This window comes from Panthera pardus, unplaced genomic scaffold (assembly GCF_024362965.1).
Source record: "Panthera pardus isolate Hobbes unplaced genomic scaffold, ASM2436296v1 HiC_scaffold_10, whole genome shotgun sequence".
Classification (NCBI taxonomy): Eukaryota; Metazoa; Chordata; class Mammalia; order Carnivora; family Felidae; genus Panthera; species Panthera pardus.
In genome coordinates this window covers 58102806-58122629 of record NW_026526655.1, presented here as the reverse complement: position 1 = coordinate 58122629, position 19824 = coordinate 58102806, and positions in this window count along the sequence as shown.

The following is a 19824-nucleotide window of genomic DNA, read 5'->3' as shown; positions in this document are numbered from 1 at the left end:
TTTGTTTATCATTTCAAAGAACTAACTTTTGGTTTCAGCTTTACTGTTTTTTTAGTCTCCATTTATATCTGCTCTGATATTTATTATTTCCTTCCTTCTCCTAACCTAGGGCTTTGTTTGTTCTTCCCTTTTTAGTTCCTTTAGGTGTAAGCTTAGGTTATTTTTTATTTTTCTTCTTGAGGTAGACTTGTATTGCTATAAATTTCCTTCGTAGAACTGCTTTTACTTTGTTCCACAGATTCTGGACCATTGTGCTTTCACTTTAATTTGTCTCTATGTATTTTTTTTATTTCTTTATTGACCCATTTACCCATAGTAGCAAGTTGTGTAGCCTCCATGTATTTGTGTGTTTTCCAATTTTCTTCTTGATTGATTTCTACTTTCATACCATCATGGTTGGAAAAGATGCATGATATAATTTAAATCTTCTTACATTTATTGAAACTTGTTTTGTGGCATAACATGATCTATCCTGGAGAGTGTTCCATGTATGCACTTAAAGAATGTGTATCCTAGGGGTGCCTGGCTGGCTCAGTTGGAAGAACATGTGACTCTTGATCTTACGGTTGTGAGTTCAAGCTCCATGTTGAGTATAGAAGTGACTTAAAAAATATGATCTTAAAAAAAATGTGTAGTCCATTGTTTTGGGATGTAATGTTCTGTATATATTTGGTAAGTCCATCTGATCTTTTGTGTTGTGCAAAGATACTGTTTCCTTATTAATTTTTTCCTGAATGATCTATTCATTGGTATAAGTGGGGTATTAAAGTCCCCTGGTATTACTGTATAATAATGCTTCAATGTTGGGTGCATAGATGTTTACAATTGTTATATCCTCTTGTTGGATTGATCCTTTTACCATTATGTGATGCCCTTCTTGTCTTCTTACAGTCTTTGTTTTACTTATTTTTTCAAGTTTATTTATTTTATTTCTGAGAGACAGCACATGCATATGAGCATGAGCAGGGGAGGGACATATAGAGAGGGAGGGAGAGAGAGAGAACCCCAAGCAGGCTCTGCAATGTCAGCATGGAGCCTGTTGAGGGACTTGAACTCACAAACTGTGAGATCAGGACCTGTGCCAAAATTAAGAGTTGGATGCTTAATCGACTGAGCGACCCAGGTACTCTCATTACAGTCTTTTGTCTTATTTATTTATTTATTTATTTATTTATTTATTTATTTATTTTTAAATTTATTGTCAAATTGGTTTCCATACATTATGCAGTGCTCATCCCAACAGGTGCCCTCCTCACTACCCATTACCCACCCTCCTCTCCCTCCCACCCCCCATCAACCCTCAGTTTGTTCTCAGTTTTTAAGAGTCTCTTATGCTTTGGCTCCCTCCCTCTCTAACCTTTTTTTTTTCCTTCCCCTCCCCCATGGTCTTCTGTTAAATTTCTCAGGATGCACATAGGAGTGAAAACATATGGTATCTTTCTTTCTCTGTATGACTTATTCCACTTAGCATAACACTCTTCAGTTCCATCCACGTTGCTACAAAAGGCGATATTTCATTCCTTCTCATTGCCAAGTAGTATTCCATTGTGTATATAAACCACAATTTCTTTATCCATTCATCAGTTGATGGACATTTAGGCTCTTTCCATAATTTGGCTATTGTTGAAAGTGCTGCTATAAACATTGGGGTACAAGTGCCCCTATGCATCAGCACTCCTGTATCCCTTGGGTAAATTCCTAGCAGTGCTATTGCTGGGTCGTAAGGTAGACCTATTTTTAATTTTTTGAGGAACCTCCATACTGTTTTCCAGAGTGGCTGCACCAGTTTGCATTCCCGCCAACAGTACAAGAAGGTTCCCATTTCTCCACATCCTCTCTAGCATCTATAGTCTCCTGATTTGTTCATTTTAGCCACTCTGACCAGCGTGAGGTGGTATCTGAGTGTGGTTTTGATTTGTATTTCCCTGATGAGGAGTGACGTTGAGCATCTTTTCATGTGCCTGTCGGCTATCTCGATGTCTTCTTTAGAGAAGTGTCTATTCATGTCTTCTGCCCATTTCTTCACAGGATTATTTGTTTTTCAGGTGTGGAGTTTGGTGAGATCTTTATAGATTTTGGATACTAGCCCTTTGTCCGATATGTCATTTGCAAATATCTTTTCCCATTCCATGGGTTGCCTTTTAGTTTTGTTGATTGATTCCTTTGCAGTGCAGAAGCTTTTTATCTTCATGAGGTCTCAATAGGCCATTTTTGCTTTTAATTTCCTTGCCTTTGGGGATGTGTCAAGTAAGAAATTGCTGCGGCTGAGGTCAGAGAGGTTTTTTCCTGCTTTCTCCTCTAGGGTTTTAATGGTTTCCTGTCTCACATTCAGGTCCTTCATCCATTTTGAGTTTGTTTTTGTGAATGGTGTAAGAAAGTGGTCTAGTTTCATCCTTCTGCATGTTGCTGTCCAGTTCTCCCAGCACCATTTGTTAAAGAGACTGTTTTTTTTCTATTGGATGTTCTTTCCTGCTTTGTCAAAGATTAGTTGGCCATACGTTTGTGGGTCTAGTTCTGGGGTTTCTATTCTATTCCATTGGTCTATGTGTCTGTTTTTGTGCAAATACCATGCTGTCTTGATGGTTGCAGCTTTGTAGTAGAGGCTAAAGTCTGGGATTGTGATGTGTCCTGCTTTGGTCTTCTTCAAAATTACTTTGGCTATTCAGGGCCTTTTGTTGTTCCATACAAATTTTAGGATTGCTTGTTCTAGCTTTGAGAAGAATGCTGGTGCAATTGTGATTGGGATTGCATTGAATGTGTAGATAGCTTTGGGTAATATTGACATTTTAACAATATTTCTTCTTCCAATCCATGAGCACAGAATGTTTTTCCATTTCTTTATATCTTCTTCAATTTCCTTCATAAGTTTTCTATAGTTTTCAGCATACAGATCTTTTACATCTTTGGTTAGTTTTATTCCTAGCTATTTTATGATTCTTGGTGCAGTTGTGAATGGGATCAGTTTCTTTATTTGTCTTTCTGTTGCTTCATTATTAGTGTATAAGAATGCAACTGATTTCTGTACATTGATTTTGTATCCTGCGACTTTGCTGAATTCATATATCAGTTCTAGCAGACTTTTGGTGGAGTCTATCGGGTTTTCCATGTATAATATCATGTCATCTGCAGAAAGTGAAAGCTTGACTTCATCTTTGCCAATTTTGATGCCTTTGATTTCCTTTTGTTGTCTGATTGCTGATGCTAGCACTTCCAACACTATGTTAAACAACAGCGGTGAGAGTGGACATGCCTGTCGTGTTCCTGATCTCAAGGGGAAAGCTCTCAGTTTTTCCCCATTGAGGATGATGTTAGCTGTGGGCTTTTCATAAATGGCTTTTATGATGTTTAAGTATGTTCCTTCTATCCCGACTTTCTTGAGTGTTTTTATTAAGAAAGGATGCTGAATTTTGTTAAATGCTTTTTCTGCATCGATTGACAGAATCATATGGTTCTTTTCTTTTCTTTTATTAATGTGATGCATCACGTTGATTGATTTGCGAATGTTGAACCAGCCCTGCATCCCAGGAATGAATCCCACTTGATCATGGTGAATAATTGTTTTTATATGCTGTTGAATTCGATTTGCTAGTATCTTATTGAGAATTTTTGCATCCATATTCATCATGGCTATCGGCCTGTAGTTCTCTTTTTTTGCTGGGTCTCTGTCTGGTTTAGGAATCAAAGTAATGCTGGCTTCATAGAATGAGTATGGAAGTTTTCCTTCCCTTTCAACTTTTTGGAAAAGCTTGAGAAGGATAAGTATTATCTCTGCTTTAAATGTCTGGTAGAATTCCCTAGGGAAGCCATCTGGTCCTGGACTCTTATTTGTTGGGAGATTTTTGATAACTGATTCAATTTCTTCGCTGGTTATGGGTCTGTTCAAGTTTTCTATTTCTTCCTGTTTGAGTTTTGGAAGTGTGTGGGTGTTTAGGAATTTGTCCATTTCTTCCAGGTTGTCCAGTTTGTTGGCATATAATTTTTCATAGTATTCCCTGATAATTGCTTGTATCTCTGAGGGATTGGTTGTAATAATTCCACTTTCATTCATGATTTTATCTATTTGGGTCATCTCCCGTTTCTTTTTGAGAAGCCTGGCTAGAAGCCTGGTTTATCAATTTTGTTTATTTTTTCAAAAAACCAACTCTTGGTTTCACTGATCTGCTCTACAGTTTTTTTTAGATTCTATATTGTTTATTTCTGCTCTGATCTTTATTATTTCTCTTCTTCTGCTGGGTTTGGGGTGTCTTTGCTGTTCTTCTTCTATTTCCTTTAGGTGTGCTGTTAGATTTTGTATTTGGGATTTTTCTTGTTTCTTGAGATAGGCCTGGATTGCAATGTATTTTCCTCTCAGGACTGCCTTTGCTGCACCCCAAAGCATTTGGATTGTTGTATTTTTATTTTCATTTGTTTCCATATATTTTTTAATTTCTTCTCCAATTGCATGGTTGACCCATTCATTCTTTAGTAGAGTGTTCTTTAACCTCCATGCTTTTGGAGGTTTTCAGGACTTTTTCCTGTGGCTGATTTCAAGTTTCATAGCATTGTGGTCTGAAAGTGTGCATGGTATGATCTCAATTCTTTTATACCTATGAAGGGCTGTTTTGTGACCCAGTATGTAATCTGTCTTGGAGAATGTTCCATGTGCACTCGAGAAGAAAGTATATTCTATTGCTTTGGGATGCAGAGTTCTAAATATATCTGTCAAGTCCATCTGATCCAATGTATCATTCAGGGCCCTTGTTTCTTTATTGATCCTGTGTCTAGATGATCTATCCGTTGTTGTAAGTGGAGTATTAAAGTCTCCTGCAATTACCACATTCTTATCAATAAGGTTGCTTATGTTTGTGATTAATTGTTTTATATATTTGGGGGCTCCCGTAATCGGCGCATAGACATTTATAATTGTCAGCTCTTCCTGATGGATATAACCTGTAATTATTATATAATGCCCTTCTTCATCTCTTGTTATAGCCTTTAATTTAAAGTCTAGTTTGTCTGATATAAGTATGGCTACTCCAGCTTTCTTCTAACTTCCAGTAGAATGATAGATTTCCATCCCCTCACTTTCAATACGACAGTGTCCTCAGGTCTAAAATGAGTGTCTTATAGACAGCAAATAGACCGGTCTTTTTTTTTTTTTTTTTTTTTTTTTATCCATTTTGATACCCTATGTCTTTTGGTTGGAGCATTTAGTCCATTTACATTCAGTGTTATTATAGAAAGATATGGGTTTAGAGTCATTGTGATGTCTGTAGGTTTCATGTTTGTAGTGATGTCTCTGGTACTTTGTGGTCCTTGCAACATTTCATTCACAGAATCCCCCTTAGGATCTCTTGTAGGGCTGGTTTAGTGGTGATGAATTCCTTCAGTTTTTGTTTTTTTGGGAAGACCTTTATCTCTCCTTCTATTCTGAATGACAGACTTGCTGGATAAAGGATTCTCGGCTGCATATTTTTTCTGTTCATCACATTGAAGATTTCCTGCCATTCCTTTCTGGCCTGCTAAGTTTCAGTAGATAGGTCTGCCACTAGTCTTATGGGTCTTCCTTTATAAGTTAGAGTCTGTTTAGCTCTGGTTGCTTTCAGAATTTTCTCTTTATCCTAGTATTTTGCCAGTTTCACTATGATATGTCGTGCAGAAGATGGATTCAAGTTATGTCTGAAGGGAGTTCTCTGTGCCTCTTGGATTTCCATGCCTTTTTCCTTCCCCAGATCAGGGAAGTTCTCAGCTATGATTTGTTCAAGTACACCTTCAGCCCCTTTCTCTCTCTCTTCCTCTTCTGGAATTCCTATTATACGGATATTGTTCCATTTGATTGCATCACTTAGTTCTCTAATTCTCCCCTCATACTTCTGGATTTTTTTATCTCTCTTTTTCACAGTTTCCTCTTTTTCTATAATTTTATCTTCTAATTCACCTATTCTCTCCTCTGCCTCTTCAATCTGCACTATGGCCACCTCCATTTTATTTTGCACCTCATTTATAGCATTTTTAGCTCTTCATGACTATTTCTTTGTCCCTTGATCTCTGTAGCTTTTTTTTCAAGCCCAGGGATTAATTTTATGACTATTATTCTAAGTTCTTGTTCCGTTATATTGCTTAAATCGTTTTTGATCAATTCGTTAGCTGCTGCTACTTCCTGGAGTCTCTTTTGAGGAGAGTTCTTCCGTTTCGTCATTTTGGGTAGTCCCTGGGGTGACTCCAAACTGCAGGGCACTTCCCCTGTGCTGTCTGGAGTAAGTTGTGTTGGTGGGCGGGCCACATTCAGACCCAATGTCTGTCCCCAGCCCACCACTGGGGCCCCACTCAGACTGGTGTGTACCTTATCTTCCCCTCTCCCAGGGGCAGGACTCATGGTGGAGTGGTGTGGCCCCTGTATGAGCTACTCACACACTGCCAGGCTTGTGGTGCTGCTTTGATGGGATCTGGCATATTAGCCAGGGTGGATCCGCAAGGTGCACAGGGGCAGAAGGCGCAGGCTTAGCTTGCTTTGCCACAGGTGGTGTCCTGAAGGAGGGGCCCTGCAGCACTAGGAGGGAGGCTGACCCATTGGAGGGATGGATCCACAGAAGCACAGCGTTGGGTGTTTGTGCAGTGCAAGCAAGTTCAGTGATGGGAATTGGTTCCCTTTAGGATTTCAGCTGGGGGATGGGAGAGGGATATGGCGCTTGCCAGCGCCTTTGTTCCCCGCTGAGCTGAGCTCTGTCTTCCAGGGCTCAACACCTCTCTCTCCCAGTGTCCTTTCACCCTTCTGCTCTCCAAGCAGACCTGTTGACTTATAACATTCCAAATGTTAAGTCCTGCTGGCTGTCAGAACTCACGGAGTCCGGCCCCTCTGCTTTTGCAAGCCAGACTTCAGGGGCTCTGCCTTGCCAGGCGGGCTGCCCCTCTACCGCCCCGGCTCCTTCCCGCCAGTCCATGTAGTGCGCACCACCTCTCTGCCCTTCCTACCCTCTCCCATGGGCCTCTTGTCTATGCTTGGCTCCGGAAAGTCCGTTCTGCTAGTCTTCTGGCAGTTTTCTGGGTTATTTAGGCAGATGTGGGTGGAATCTAAGTAACAGCAGGACGAGGTGAGCCCAGCGTCCTCCTATGCCACCATCTTCCGTGTTCCTCTCCCAGTCTTTCGTTTTAAAGTCTATTTTGTCTGATATAGGTCTTGCTACCTGGCTTCCTTCCACCACCACCCCCACTTCCATTGGCATGGAACATCTTTTTTCATCCTTTTACTTTCAGTCTGTATGGGTGTTTAGGTCTGAAATGAGTCTCTTGAAGGCAGTATATGTATGGATCTTTTTAATTTTTTTAATTTTAATTTTTTAAATTTTTATTTAAAGATTTTTAAATTAATTTTTTAATGTTTATTATTGAGAGAGAGAGAAATCAGGAGCATGGGGGTGCAGAGAGAGGGGGAGACACAGAATTTGAAGCAGGCTCCAGGGTCTGAGCTGTCAGCACAGAGCTGGATATGGGGCTCAAACCCACAAACTACAAGATCATGACCTGAACCAAAGTTGGACACCCAGCTGACCGACCACCCAGGCACCCCTAAAGATTTTTTTAATCTATACACTCACCATGGGGCTCAAACTCACGACGCCACGATGAAGAGTCGCATGTTCTGACTAAGCCAGCTAGGTGCCCCTGAATGGGCGTTAAAAATCCAATGCCTTTTGATTGGAGCATTTAGGCCATTTACATTTAATTATTAATAGATATGTACTTACTGTCATTTTGTTGATTGCTTTCTGGCTGCTTTTTGTAGTTCTGTTTTTTTCTTTTCTTGCTCTCTTTATTTGTGATTGATGACTTTTTGCAGTTTTACATTTGACTTTCTCTCTCTCTCTCTCCCCCCCCCCCCCCGTGTGTGTGTGTGTGTGTGTGTGTGTGTGTGTGTATCATAAGTTTTGGGTTTGTGATTGCCATGAGGTTCCTATATAACATCCTAAGTATATAGCAGTCTATATTGAGTTGATGGTAACTTAAATTTCAACACATTATAAAAGGACTATGTTTTTACTCCCTGCCCCCTCTAGATTTTATGTATACATTGTCCTATTTCACATCTTCTTATTCATAATTTTCTTCTAAAATGGACTCCTCCCCCCCCCCCACTTAAAGAAGTCCTTTAACATTTCTTATACAGTCAGTTTAGTGGTGATGAACTTCTTTTAATTTTTGTCTGGGGAATTCTTTCTCTCTCCTTCCATTCTGAATGATAACCTTGCTGGGTAGAGTATTCTTGGTTGTAGGTTTTTTTTTTCTTTCAGTTCTTTGAATTCCATTCTCTTCTAGCCTGCAAAGCTTCTGAAAAATCATCTAATAGCTTTATGGGGTTTCCCTTGTATGTGACTTTTGGCTTCTCTTTTGTTGCTTTTAAAATTCTCTCTTTACCTTTAATCTTTGACACTTTAATTATTATGTGTCATGATGTGGACCTCCTTGAGTTCCTCTTGTTTGGAACCCTCTAAGCTTCCCAAAATCTGGATGTCTGTTTCATTATCCAGGTTAAGGAAGTTTTCAGCTATTATTTCTTCAAATTTCCCCTTTCTCTCTCTCTTCTCTTTCTATGATCCCTGTACTGCCAATGTGTATTTACTTGATATTGTCCAAGAGATGTCTTAACCTATCTTTAATTTTTTAGGGTTTTTTTGGAGAGTGGGGTAGGGTCAGAGAGAGAGGGAAAGAGAGAGAATCTCAAGCAGACTGTGCAGTGTCAGCATGGAGACTGATGTGTGGCTCCATCTCCCAACTGTGAGATCATGACCTGAGCCAAAATAAAGAGTCAGATACTTAACTGACTGAGCCACCCAGGTTCCCCTAACCTATCCTCATTTTAAAAATAATAATAATAATAATTATTATTATTATTATTATTATTATTTTATACTGTTCAGCTTGGGTGCTTTCTATTATGCTGTCTTTCAGATTGCTGATTTGTTCTGCATCTGCTGCCTTATTGGTGATCCCCTGTAGTGTATTTTTAATTTTAGTTATTATGTTCTTCAACTCTGATTGGTTGTTTTAAATATTTTCTATCTTTTTTTGGAGCCCTCACTGAGTTCTTTTACTTTTCTCTCCAGTTACTTAAACTCTTTATCAGGTGTATTACTTATCTCTGTTTCCTTTAGCTTTTTCTGATATTTTGTCTTGTTCTTTCATTTGGAGCATGTTCCTCTGTCTCCTTATTTTGCTTAACTTTCTATAATTGTTTCTATGAATTAAGTGGAATAGCTGCTTCCCCTAAACTTGAGGGAATGGTCTCGTGTTTAGCCATTTCTGTGTAGACTGTGTGTGTGCCTGGTAACTGTGGCTGGCTAGAGCTGTGGCTAGTGTGAGCTCGGGGTCCCCTGATACTTCATGCTGGGACTCCCTGATGAGATGGCTGGAGCTGAAGTGGGCATGAGTGGTGCAGTCCCAGGGCTCTCTGTGCAGAAGGAGGCCTGACATGACAGCTGAAGTTGAAGTGGGTGCAAGCCAGGGGGTCCCGGGGTTCTCTGTGCAGAGGCACTTAAAGGGAATATGGGATGGGGTTGTACCCGAACTATCCATGCAGAGGGCTCCCTGTCAGGACAGCTGAACTGAAGTGGGTGAAAATAGGGGTTTCAGGGGCTCTATGTGCAGAGGTCTCCCTTGGAGGACAGCTGAAACTGAAGTGGGTGTAAGCTGATGTCCCAGGGCTCTCCACGCAAAGGACACCTTGGCAGGATAGCTGAAATTGGTGCAAGTCGGGGGTCCTGGGTTGTTCTGCACGGGGGACTACTGCAACCCATTGGAGTTCATTAAAAAAGATATTATTTATACCTCTTTCTCCCCCCCCCCACCCCACGGTTGCCCTAGGTTTTACAATATTCATCCTTTCTAATCAGCCTATCTTTAAATGATATCCTACTACCTCACATGCAGTATAAAAACCTTGCAAATAGTATTATCCCAAATTCTCATCTTTTGAGTTATTGTGGTCATATATTATTTTTGCACGTGTTATAAACCTACCAAACATTGCTATTATTTTTGCTTTAGACAGTCTAAATCTTTTAGAGTGATTAGACATAAGAAAAAAATGTCTTTTAGATTTACATTCATTTTAACTATTTCTAGAAAATTTCATTTCTTTTTGTTAAGTCAAGTTTCCATCTGTTTTATTGCATCTTCTGGAAGGAGATTCTTTAACATTTCTTGAGTGAGACTCTGCTAGTAATAAATTCTTACAGTGCTGGCTTATCTAAAAACATCTTTTTCCTTCAGCTTTGAAAGATATTTTTATTGGATATAGAAATATGTGTTTCTCAGTTTTCTCCCTAGCACATTAAAAGGAGCCACTAAAGAGGCTTTCTTAGTTTGGGACTAAGGAATCTACTATAATTCTTATCATTTTCCTCTGTGTGTAATTTTTTTCTGGTTCCTGTAAGATTTATATTCAATTTTCAACAGTTTGCATGTGATGTGTCTAGGTGTAATTTTTGTGGGGTGTTCTTGGTATTTATCTGCTTGGGTTTCATGGTTTAATGATTATTTTTGGAAAAATTCTTGGTCCTTATCTCTTCAGATAATACTTCTGTCAAATTCTCCGTGTAATATTATCCCACAGCTCTTGGATGCTCTTATCTATTTTTTTTCCATTCCTTTTCACTTCCTTACAGAGCCTATATAATACCCTCCTCTTGAATGTGAGTGGGACATGTGAATATAATGGGATATCACTCCTGTAGTTCTGTTACCTACCTGAGATAAGGGATTTCATATATGTAATTATAGCCCCTAATCAATTGACTTGAAATTACTCAAAACTAAGATTATTATGAGTTAGCCTGACCTAATTAGATGACCCCTTAAATGAGGCCAGACAGATTCAAATAAGTGAGATTCTCAAATTGGCCTTGAAGGAGCGAACTGCCATATTGTAGAGAGGACCATGTTGCAGGAAATGGTCTTTAGTTGACAGTCTTTAGTTGACAGCCAGCAAGAGAGCAGTGACCTCAGTCCTATATCTCTAGGAAGCTGAGTTCTGTCAATAAGCAGTGAGTTCAGAAGAGGATATAAAGCCTCAAATGAGATTACAGGCCCAGCCAACACCTTGACTTCAGCCTGTGAGACTCAAGCAGAGAAACCAGTTTTGTTATGCCCAGAATTCTGGCCTAAAAAAACCCAGATAATAAATAGGTATTGTTGTAAGCTGATAGGCTTGTGGTAGCTTGTTGTACAAATAGAAAATGAATACAACTTTTACCCAGTGATTTTTGTTTTGTTGAGTTATCATTGACATTTACCATGATACTAATTTCAGGTGTACAACATAATGATTGAATATTTGTACATATCGCAAAATGATCACAGCAAGTCTAGTTAACATACATAGTTATAACACTTTTTTTCTTATAAGAACTCTTAAGATTTACTCTCTTAGCAACTTTCAAATATACAGTACAATATTAACTATAGTCAGTCACCATGCTGTACATTATATCCTCACTGGATTGGAAGTTTGTACCTTTTGACCTTTTGCACCCATTTTGCCCATCTTCCCACACCCCTACCCCTGTAAGCCATCAATTTGTTTTCTGTATCTATGAGCTCAGGGTTTTCGCTTTGGTTTTATTTTATTTTTTAAGGTTCCACGTAGATGTGAGATCATACGGTATTTGTCTATCTGCTTTATTTCATTTAGCATAATGCCCTCAAAGTTTATCCACTGTGTCACAAGTGGTAAGGTTTCTTTCTTTCGTATGGCTGAACGGTACTCCATGGGCTGTATATATACACACTGGATAGACACAGGCATCCATCTATGAACACTTGTTTCCATATCTTGGCTACTATAAGTAATGCTATAATGAACATGAAGGTGCAAATGTTTATTCAAGTCAGTGTGTTAATTTTCTTTGGATAAATACCATAAGTGGAATTGTGGATCATATGGTATTTCTATTTTTAATTTACTTTTTTTGAGGAACCTCTGTACTGTTCTCCACCACGGCCATACCAATGTATGGGGTTCCCTTTTCTGCACATTCTCACCAACACTTGTTATTTCTTATCTTTTTGATGATAGCCATTCTAAAATGATATCTCGTTGTGGTTTTAATTGGCATTTCCCTGATGATTTGTGATGTTGGCCATCTGTATGTCTTCTTTGAAAAAGTGTCTATTTGGTTCCTCTGCCCATTTTTAGAACAGATTTTGGGCTTTTGCTATTGAATATACGTTCTTGCTTATATTTGCTTTGTATGAGCTCTTGATACATTTTGGTTGTTTCTCTTTATCAGGTATGTGATTTGCAAATCTTTTTCCCAGCCCATAGATTGCCTTTTCATTTTGTTGATTTCCTTTGCCATGCAGAAGACTTTCACTTTGACGTAGCCTGCTTATTTATTTTGCTTTCTATGTCAACTCACCAAAATTTGACACCCAAAAGCTCATCACCAAGACTGATGTCAAAGAGCTTACTGTCTGTTTTCTTAGAGGAGTTTTATGAGTTAATTTTAGTGTATGGTTAAATAGTGGTCCAGTCTCATTCTTTTGCATGTGACTCTCCAGTTTTCCGAGTCTCTTGAAGAGACTGTCTTTTCCCCATTGTACATTCTTGGCTTCTTTGTTGTAAATTAATCGACCTTATATGTGTGAGTGTATTTCTGGGCTCTGAATTCTGTTCCATGGATCTGTGTCTGTTTTTATGCCATGTCCTACTGTTTTGATTATTACAGCTTTGTAATATAGTTTGAAATCAAGGAGAATGATGCCTCAGTTTTGCTCTTCTTTCTCCAGATTGCCTTAGCTATTTGGTGTCTTTTGTGGTTCCATACAAATTTTAGAATTGCTTTTTCTATTCTGTGAAATATGCCATTGATATTTTGCTAGGGACTGCATTGAATCTCTTGATTGCTTTCCATTCTTTCAGTCTGTGAGCATGGAATATCTTTCCATTTATTTGTGCCTTCTTCAATTTCTTTCATCAACATTGTATCATTTTCAGTGCATAGGTCCTTTGCTTCCTTAGTTAAGTTTCCTAGGCATTTTATGCTTTTCTTTTTTTTTTCAGTTTATTTATTTTGAGAAAGAGAGGGAAAGCAAACACAAGTGGGGGAGGGGCAGAGAGCAAAGAGAGGGAGAGAGAATCCCAAGTAAGCCCCACACTGCCAGCCCAGAGCCCAACATGGGGCTTGTACTCATGAACTGTGAGATCATAATGAGCCAAAGTCAGGCGCTCAACTGACTGAGCCACCCAAGCACCCCAAGCATTTTATACTTTTTGAGCAACTATAAATGGGACGGTTTTTTTAATTTCTCTTTCTTTATTACTAGTGTATAGAAATGCAACAGAACTTTGCGTATTCGTTTTGTATCCTGCAACTTTACTGATTTCAACTATTCTAATACCTGTCATCTGCAAATAGTGACAATTTCACTTCTTCTTTTGCAATTTGGATGTCTTTTATTTCTTTGTCCTGCTTAATTGCTCTGGCTGGGACTTCCTTATTTTATAGGAAAAGCTTTTACCTTTTCACCACTGAATATGATGTTAGCTGTGGGCTTGCTATATATGACCTTTATCATGTGAAGGTACTTTTCCTCGAGATTTACTTTGTTGAGAGGTTTTATTATAAATGGATGTCGAATTTTGTCAAATGCTTTTCCTGCATTTTGTGGCAGGTTTTGTTTGGTTTTTTGTTTTTAATAGATACTCATTTTCAACAGGGCCATTTTCTTTTTCCCTGTGACACTTGAGTATGATCCAGATTGCAGGAATGTTCTCTTGGAGAGATTTTGCATTTGTATCCAAAATGTATCCTGTTAATTTCTTAGCGTGGCTTTCTAGATCATGTGGATGGAGCATGCTGAAACATTGAAACACAACTGCACAGGGCAAGGGTGTTCCATTTTTTAGGAGAGACTTTTTAAATTTGGAACTTAGGTACTAACAAACAAGATTTCTTTCGTGTTTCTTTGTGGGTGTGATCCTAAGATACCCCTTTAATGTGAGGGTGTAGTTTCAAAAATTAGAAAGCCCAAGACTTCTCTGCATCCCCTGATGGGAGATAAAATCCAAGTGCCAATGAGCTTATTGTCACTTGTTCAAACCATTGTACTGACTATGGTCCCACAGGTCACAAAAGACGTTCTTGTTGCTAAACTAAGTGGCAATTTAAATCTTCACAACCCTTGACTTTTTTGTTGCATATAAACCACTTGCTTTAAATTTTGCTCTTCTTGTCTGTGGTGGAAAGAACACTTTTACGTGGGATTAGGAGATGGGTGTGTATATTAATCCTGCCATTTGTTGGGTGTGTAACATTGGTTAAATAACTCAACTTTTGAGGTTGATTTCTTATTTAAAATGAGGATAATGCCATCTTCGTAGGATTCAGAGGTTCTAGTAAGTTAGTATCTATAAAAGTACTTAATATATTGTAGAGCATGATAGAAATAAGTTATTACACTATTTTGGTTCTCTTCTGACCACTCTCCCTTTTTTCTCTTATTATAATCCTTTGGTGATATTCAAGACTTGATCTTCTGCCTGTCTCCCATTACAACTTGTCTTCCAAATAATTCAAGATAATTAATTCAGTCTCAGGACTTTAAAAATCAACTTCTAAATCTGTTTTCAATTTTTTTCTTACTAAAACAATCAGAGGGCTGTGATGATGATTGAATGAGATAAATGCAGGTACTCTAGTAAACAATATACTCAATAAAGGCTATTATTACATTTTTATGTGCTTCCTGGAGATAGATAGGTAGGTAGGTAGGTAGATAGATAGGTAGATAAATAGGTAGATAGATAGGTAGATAGATAGGGAGATAGATTTTTGAAGTAGGTGTCACAGCCAGCACATAGCCCAACTCGGGGCTTGAACTCATGACCTTGAGCTCAAGACCTGAGCTGAGATCAAAATTTGGACACATAACCGACTGAGCCACCCAGGTGCCCCCTGGACATTTATATTTTTAAAAATTCTAGTTAATTAACACAGAGTGTTACATAAGTTTCTGTTGTACAATATAGTGATTCAACAATTCTATCCATTATTCAATGCTCATCATGCTAAGTGTACCTTTTTTTATTTTTATTTATTTATTTTTTAATTTTTTTTAAACGTTTATTTATTTTTGAGGCAGAGAGAGACAGAGCATGAACGGGGCAGGGTCAGAGAGAGGGAGACACAGAATCTGAAACAGGCTTCAGGCTCTGAGCTGTCAGCACAGAGCCCGACACGGGGCTCAAACTCACGGACCGCGAGATCATGATCTGAGCCGAAGTCAGACGCTCAACTGACTGAGCCACCCAGGCGCCCCAAGTGTACCCTTTTTTTAAAAAAAGTTTATTTTAAGAGAGAGAGGGAGAAGGGAGCATTTGTGTGCATGAGTGGAGGAGGGGCAGAGAGAGAGAATCCCAAGCAGGCTCTGTACTGTCAGTGCAGAGCCTGATGTGGGGCTTGAATGCATGAACCATGAGATCATGACCTGAGCCAAAATCAAGAGTTGGATGCTTAACTGACTGAGCCACTCAAGGCGCACTGTGGCAAGTGTACTTTTAATCCCCTTCACCCATTTCACACCCCCTTCTCCTCTGGTAACCACCAGTTCTCTATATTTAAGAGTCTGGTTTTTTTCTCTTTTTTTTTATTCATTTGTTTTCTAAAATTCCACATGAATGAAATCATAAGGTATTTGTCTTTTTCTGACTGACTTATTTCACTTAGCATTATACCCTCTAGATCCATCCATCCATGGTTGCAAGTAGCAAGATTTCATTCTTTTTATGGCCTAGCAGTATTCCATTGTGTGTGCGTGTGTGTGCGTGTGTGTGCGTGTGTGTGCGATTTGTAAATAATGCTGTTTTAAATAATTTGTAAATAAGGCTATTATAAATAATGCTGCAATAAATATAATGGTGCATATATCCTTTCAAATTAGTATTTTTGCTTTCTTTGGGTACTCAGTAGTGGAATTACTGGGTCATAAGGTATTTCTATTTTTAACTTTTTGAGGAACTTCCATGCTGTTTTCCATAGTGACTGCACCAGTTTGCATTCCCATCAACAGTGCATGAGGATTCCTTTCTCTACATCCTTGCCAACACTTATTTTAATTCTTGTGTTTTTGAGTTTTGATTCTGACAGGTGTGAGGTGGTATCTCATTGTGGTTTTGATTTGCATTTCCCTGATCAGTGATGGTGAGCATCTTTTCCTGTATCTGTTGGCCATCTGGATGTCTTCTTTGGAGAAATGTCTGTTCATGTCTTTTGTCCATTTGATAAATAGATTATCTGTTTTTTGGGTGTTGAGTTCTACAAGTTCTCCATATATATCTGATAAGGAGATAAAATTCAAAATATCATTTGCAAATATACTCTCCTACTCAGTCAGTTGTCTTTTTGTTTTGTTGATTGTTTCCTTTGCTGTACAGAAGCATTTTACTTTGATGTAGTTCCAATAGTTTACTTTTGCTTTAGAATAGTTTCCCTTGTCTTAGAAGACACATTTAGAAAAATGTTATGGCCAATGTCAGAGAAAATTTGCCTATGCTCTCTCCTACAATATTTATGGTTTCAGGTATCACATTTAGGTATTTAATGCAATTTGAATTTATTTTTGTGTATGGTGTCAGAAAGTGGTCCAGTTTTATACTTCTGCGTGTCGCTACCTAAGTTTTTGAACACCATATGGAGAAGAGACTGTCTTTTCCCCCACTGTATAGTCTTACCTCATTTATTGTATATTAACTGACCATATAATTGTGGGGTCATTTCTGGGCTCTCTATTCTGTTCTGTTGATGTATGTGTCTATATTTGTGCCAATACCATACTGTTTTGATTACTATAGCTTTGTAGTATATCTTGAAACCTGGGATTGTGATACCTTCAGTTTTGTTCTTTTTCAAGATTGCTTTCCTATTCAGGGTCTTTTGTGGTTCCATACAAATTTTAGTATTATTCCAGTGTCAACAATGCTTTGGGTAGTATGGCCATTTTAAGAACATTTGTTCTCCCAATCCATAAACATGAGGTATCTTTCCATTTGTTTGTGTCATCTTCAGTTACTTTCACTGATATTTTATAGTTTCCAGAGTACAGGTCTTTCACCTCCTTGGTTGAATTTATTCCTAGGTACTTCATTCTTTTTGGTGTAATTATAAATGGAATATTTTCTTAATTTCTCTTTCTGCTACTTCATTCTTAGTGTATAGAAATGCAACAGACTTCTGTATATGGATTTTGTATTCTGTGACCTTATTGAATTCAGTCATTGCTTCTAGTAGTTTTTTTTTTTTTTGATGGAGTATGGACATTTACATTTAATCTCCACAATACGATTCACCTGTCCTTCCCAAACTGTCTCCCTTTCCCAACTTATTTTTATAAGTGACACCACCATTCCCATCTTTCAAGCCTGAAAAATGGAGTCTTCTGACTTTTTTTTTTTCATCATCTCTCTTTTAGTCTATAAATTCTATAGGCATTTCTTGCAAAATATTCCTTACACCCATTCCCTTGGCTACTTATTGGCCCTTCTTTCCTAGTCCTTATCACAACTCATGACTGAATTCCTGCAATTTGCAGCTGGTTTCCATGTGGGCCAGCCTTCCTATTGTCTATTTCTTAAACCACTTTGCTCATGTCCCTTTTTGGAAAGTCAATGGTTTCCTAGGTTTTGTAGTCTCAATGAACTTTGAAGGGCCTCTATAATTGTAGCTATGCAACATCATTTGTTATTCCTAATCTTTTTCCTATTTCTCCATTGTCCTATGAACATACTTCTCTAACCTTGTGTCTTCACCTTTGTTTTCTTTCTACCCCAATCTCATTCACAATTTAAGGTGAAGCTCAAATTTAATGTTAGTCTGTCTCCTTTTCTGAACTTATAAAGCCTGTTTCCTAAATTATAGACTGGGATTATTTCCTGTCATAGGTGTCACAAGTATGCTCTTTTTCCAAACGGATTCTACTTGAAGGTAGGATCCTGGTCTTTATTTCTACTGTGGGCCCTATAGTCCAACACCTCAGCACAAAGTGGCAGTTCACTGGTACTTACTAGACAAATTCTTCTCTTCCATGGCCTGTCATTTAGTGGGCCAATACTGATAAGTACCTTCACCAGCAAGAGAAATAACAGAAGCCTAAGTTAAATTTATATTCGAAATTTTGGTAAGAGATTGTGGCAGGGGGAGAATTTTAAGCAAGAGGTTGCAATATTTTAAAACTGGGGCCCGTGGGTGGCTCCGTCGGTTGAGCGTCTGGCTTGGGCTCAGGTCATGATCTCAGTTTCGTGAGTTTGAGCACCACATCGGGCTCACTGCTGTCAGCCTGTCAGTGCAGGGTCCGCTTCAGATCCCCTGTCCTCCTCTTTCTGTTCCCCCCCCCTCCACCCTGGCTTCTGCTCTCCCAGAAATGAAATAAATATTTAAAAAATATATTTTAAAATTATCTATGATTTTATATATGCCTCTGCACTACTAGTTATGGCAGGCCTACAGATGTCTCTCATGCAAGTTCTCAACTTATGGAGCAACGTCCTCTTCAACAATAGCTCACTACTTTTGAGGTACTCCTACGGCATCTGCAGGTAAGTAGGACACTTATTAATGAAAACGATAGTGGGAAGATATCTTATTTTCAAAATTGTCACCTAATGTTACCGTGTCACAAATACACCCTAGTCCATAAAAAATAACTTTATTTTGCCTTTAATATCATGGGAAAGGTCTGAAGAGCTTTGCTTGCAATACGTTGAGCTATTGACAAGGCTGTTTATGCTTTTGCAGATGGCCTCATGGCGCCGGAAGTCACTTCAGAAACTATTAGCTGAGCTGAATAAACTAAGATGCAAAAGAAGTACTTTCCTAAAAATTTAGCAGTTGGGGAAAGTCAATAATGATCTGAGTGGTTTTTTGAATGTCCAAATTAATTAATGCTAGAATAGTTGTATTACCTCATTTTATTTTTCACTGATGTTATTTAACTAGACCCTAGGACAATTTTGGACGGAGAAACTTAGCTACGTGTTTAAATTAAAAAATTATTGGTAGAAAAAAATCAAACAAGATAAATAATGCAGTAATAATAGATAATGCAAAAAGGTTTACTTTTGAAGATAATGTATTAACAAATTTTATTTCCTCCTAAACCTAATGCATTTGTTCCCAATTCTGAGAAACTTATAATAGACAACACTCTCATCTCACATTCTGCTAAGTAAACACCATTAAATAATTATTGCTTAATTTTTTTTGTCAAGCTATAGAAAACAGAATTTCTTCCTAATGTACATGCTTTTAGAAAATTAGCAAAAATAATTTTAAAAGGTCCTCCTTTGAGAGAGCCTTCCTTTTTTTTTTAAATTGATTTAAAATTTAATTCCAAGTTAACTTACAGTATAATAATGATTTCAGGAATAGAATTTAGTGATTCATCACTTACATATAACAACACCCAGTGCTCATCTCAACAAGTGTCCTTCTTAATGGCCCTCACCCTTTTAGCCTATCCCCCCACCCAACCACCCCTCCAGCAACCCTCAGTTTGTTCCCTGTATTTAAGAGTCTCTTATTGTCTCTCTCTGTTTTTATCTTCTTTGTCCTTCCCTTCCCCTATGTTCATCTGTTTTGTTTCTTAAATTCCACATAAGAGTGAAATCATGTGATATTTGTCTTTCTCTGACTTATTTCGCTTAGCATAATACATTCAAGTTCCATCCATGTTGTTGCAAATGACAAGATTCCATTTAGTCATTGCTGACTAATATTCCACTGTGTATATATATATATATATATATATATATATATATATATATATACCACATCTTTATCAATTCATCTGTTGATG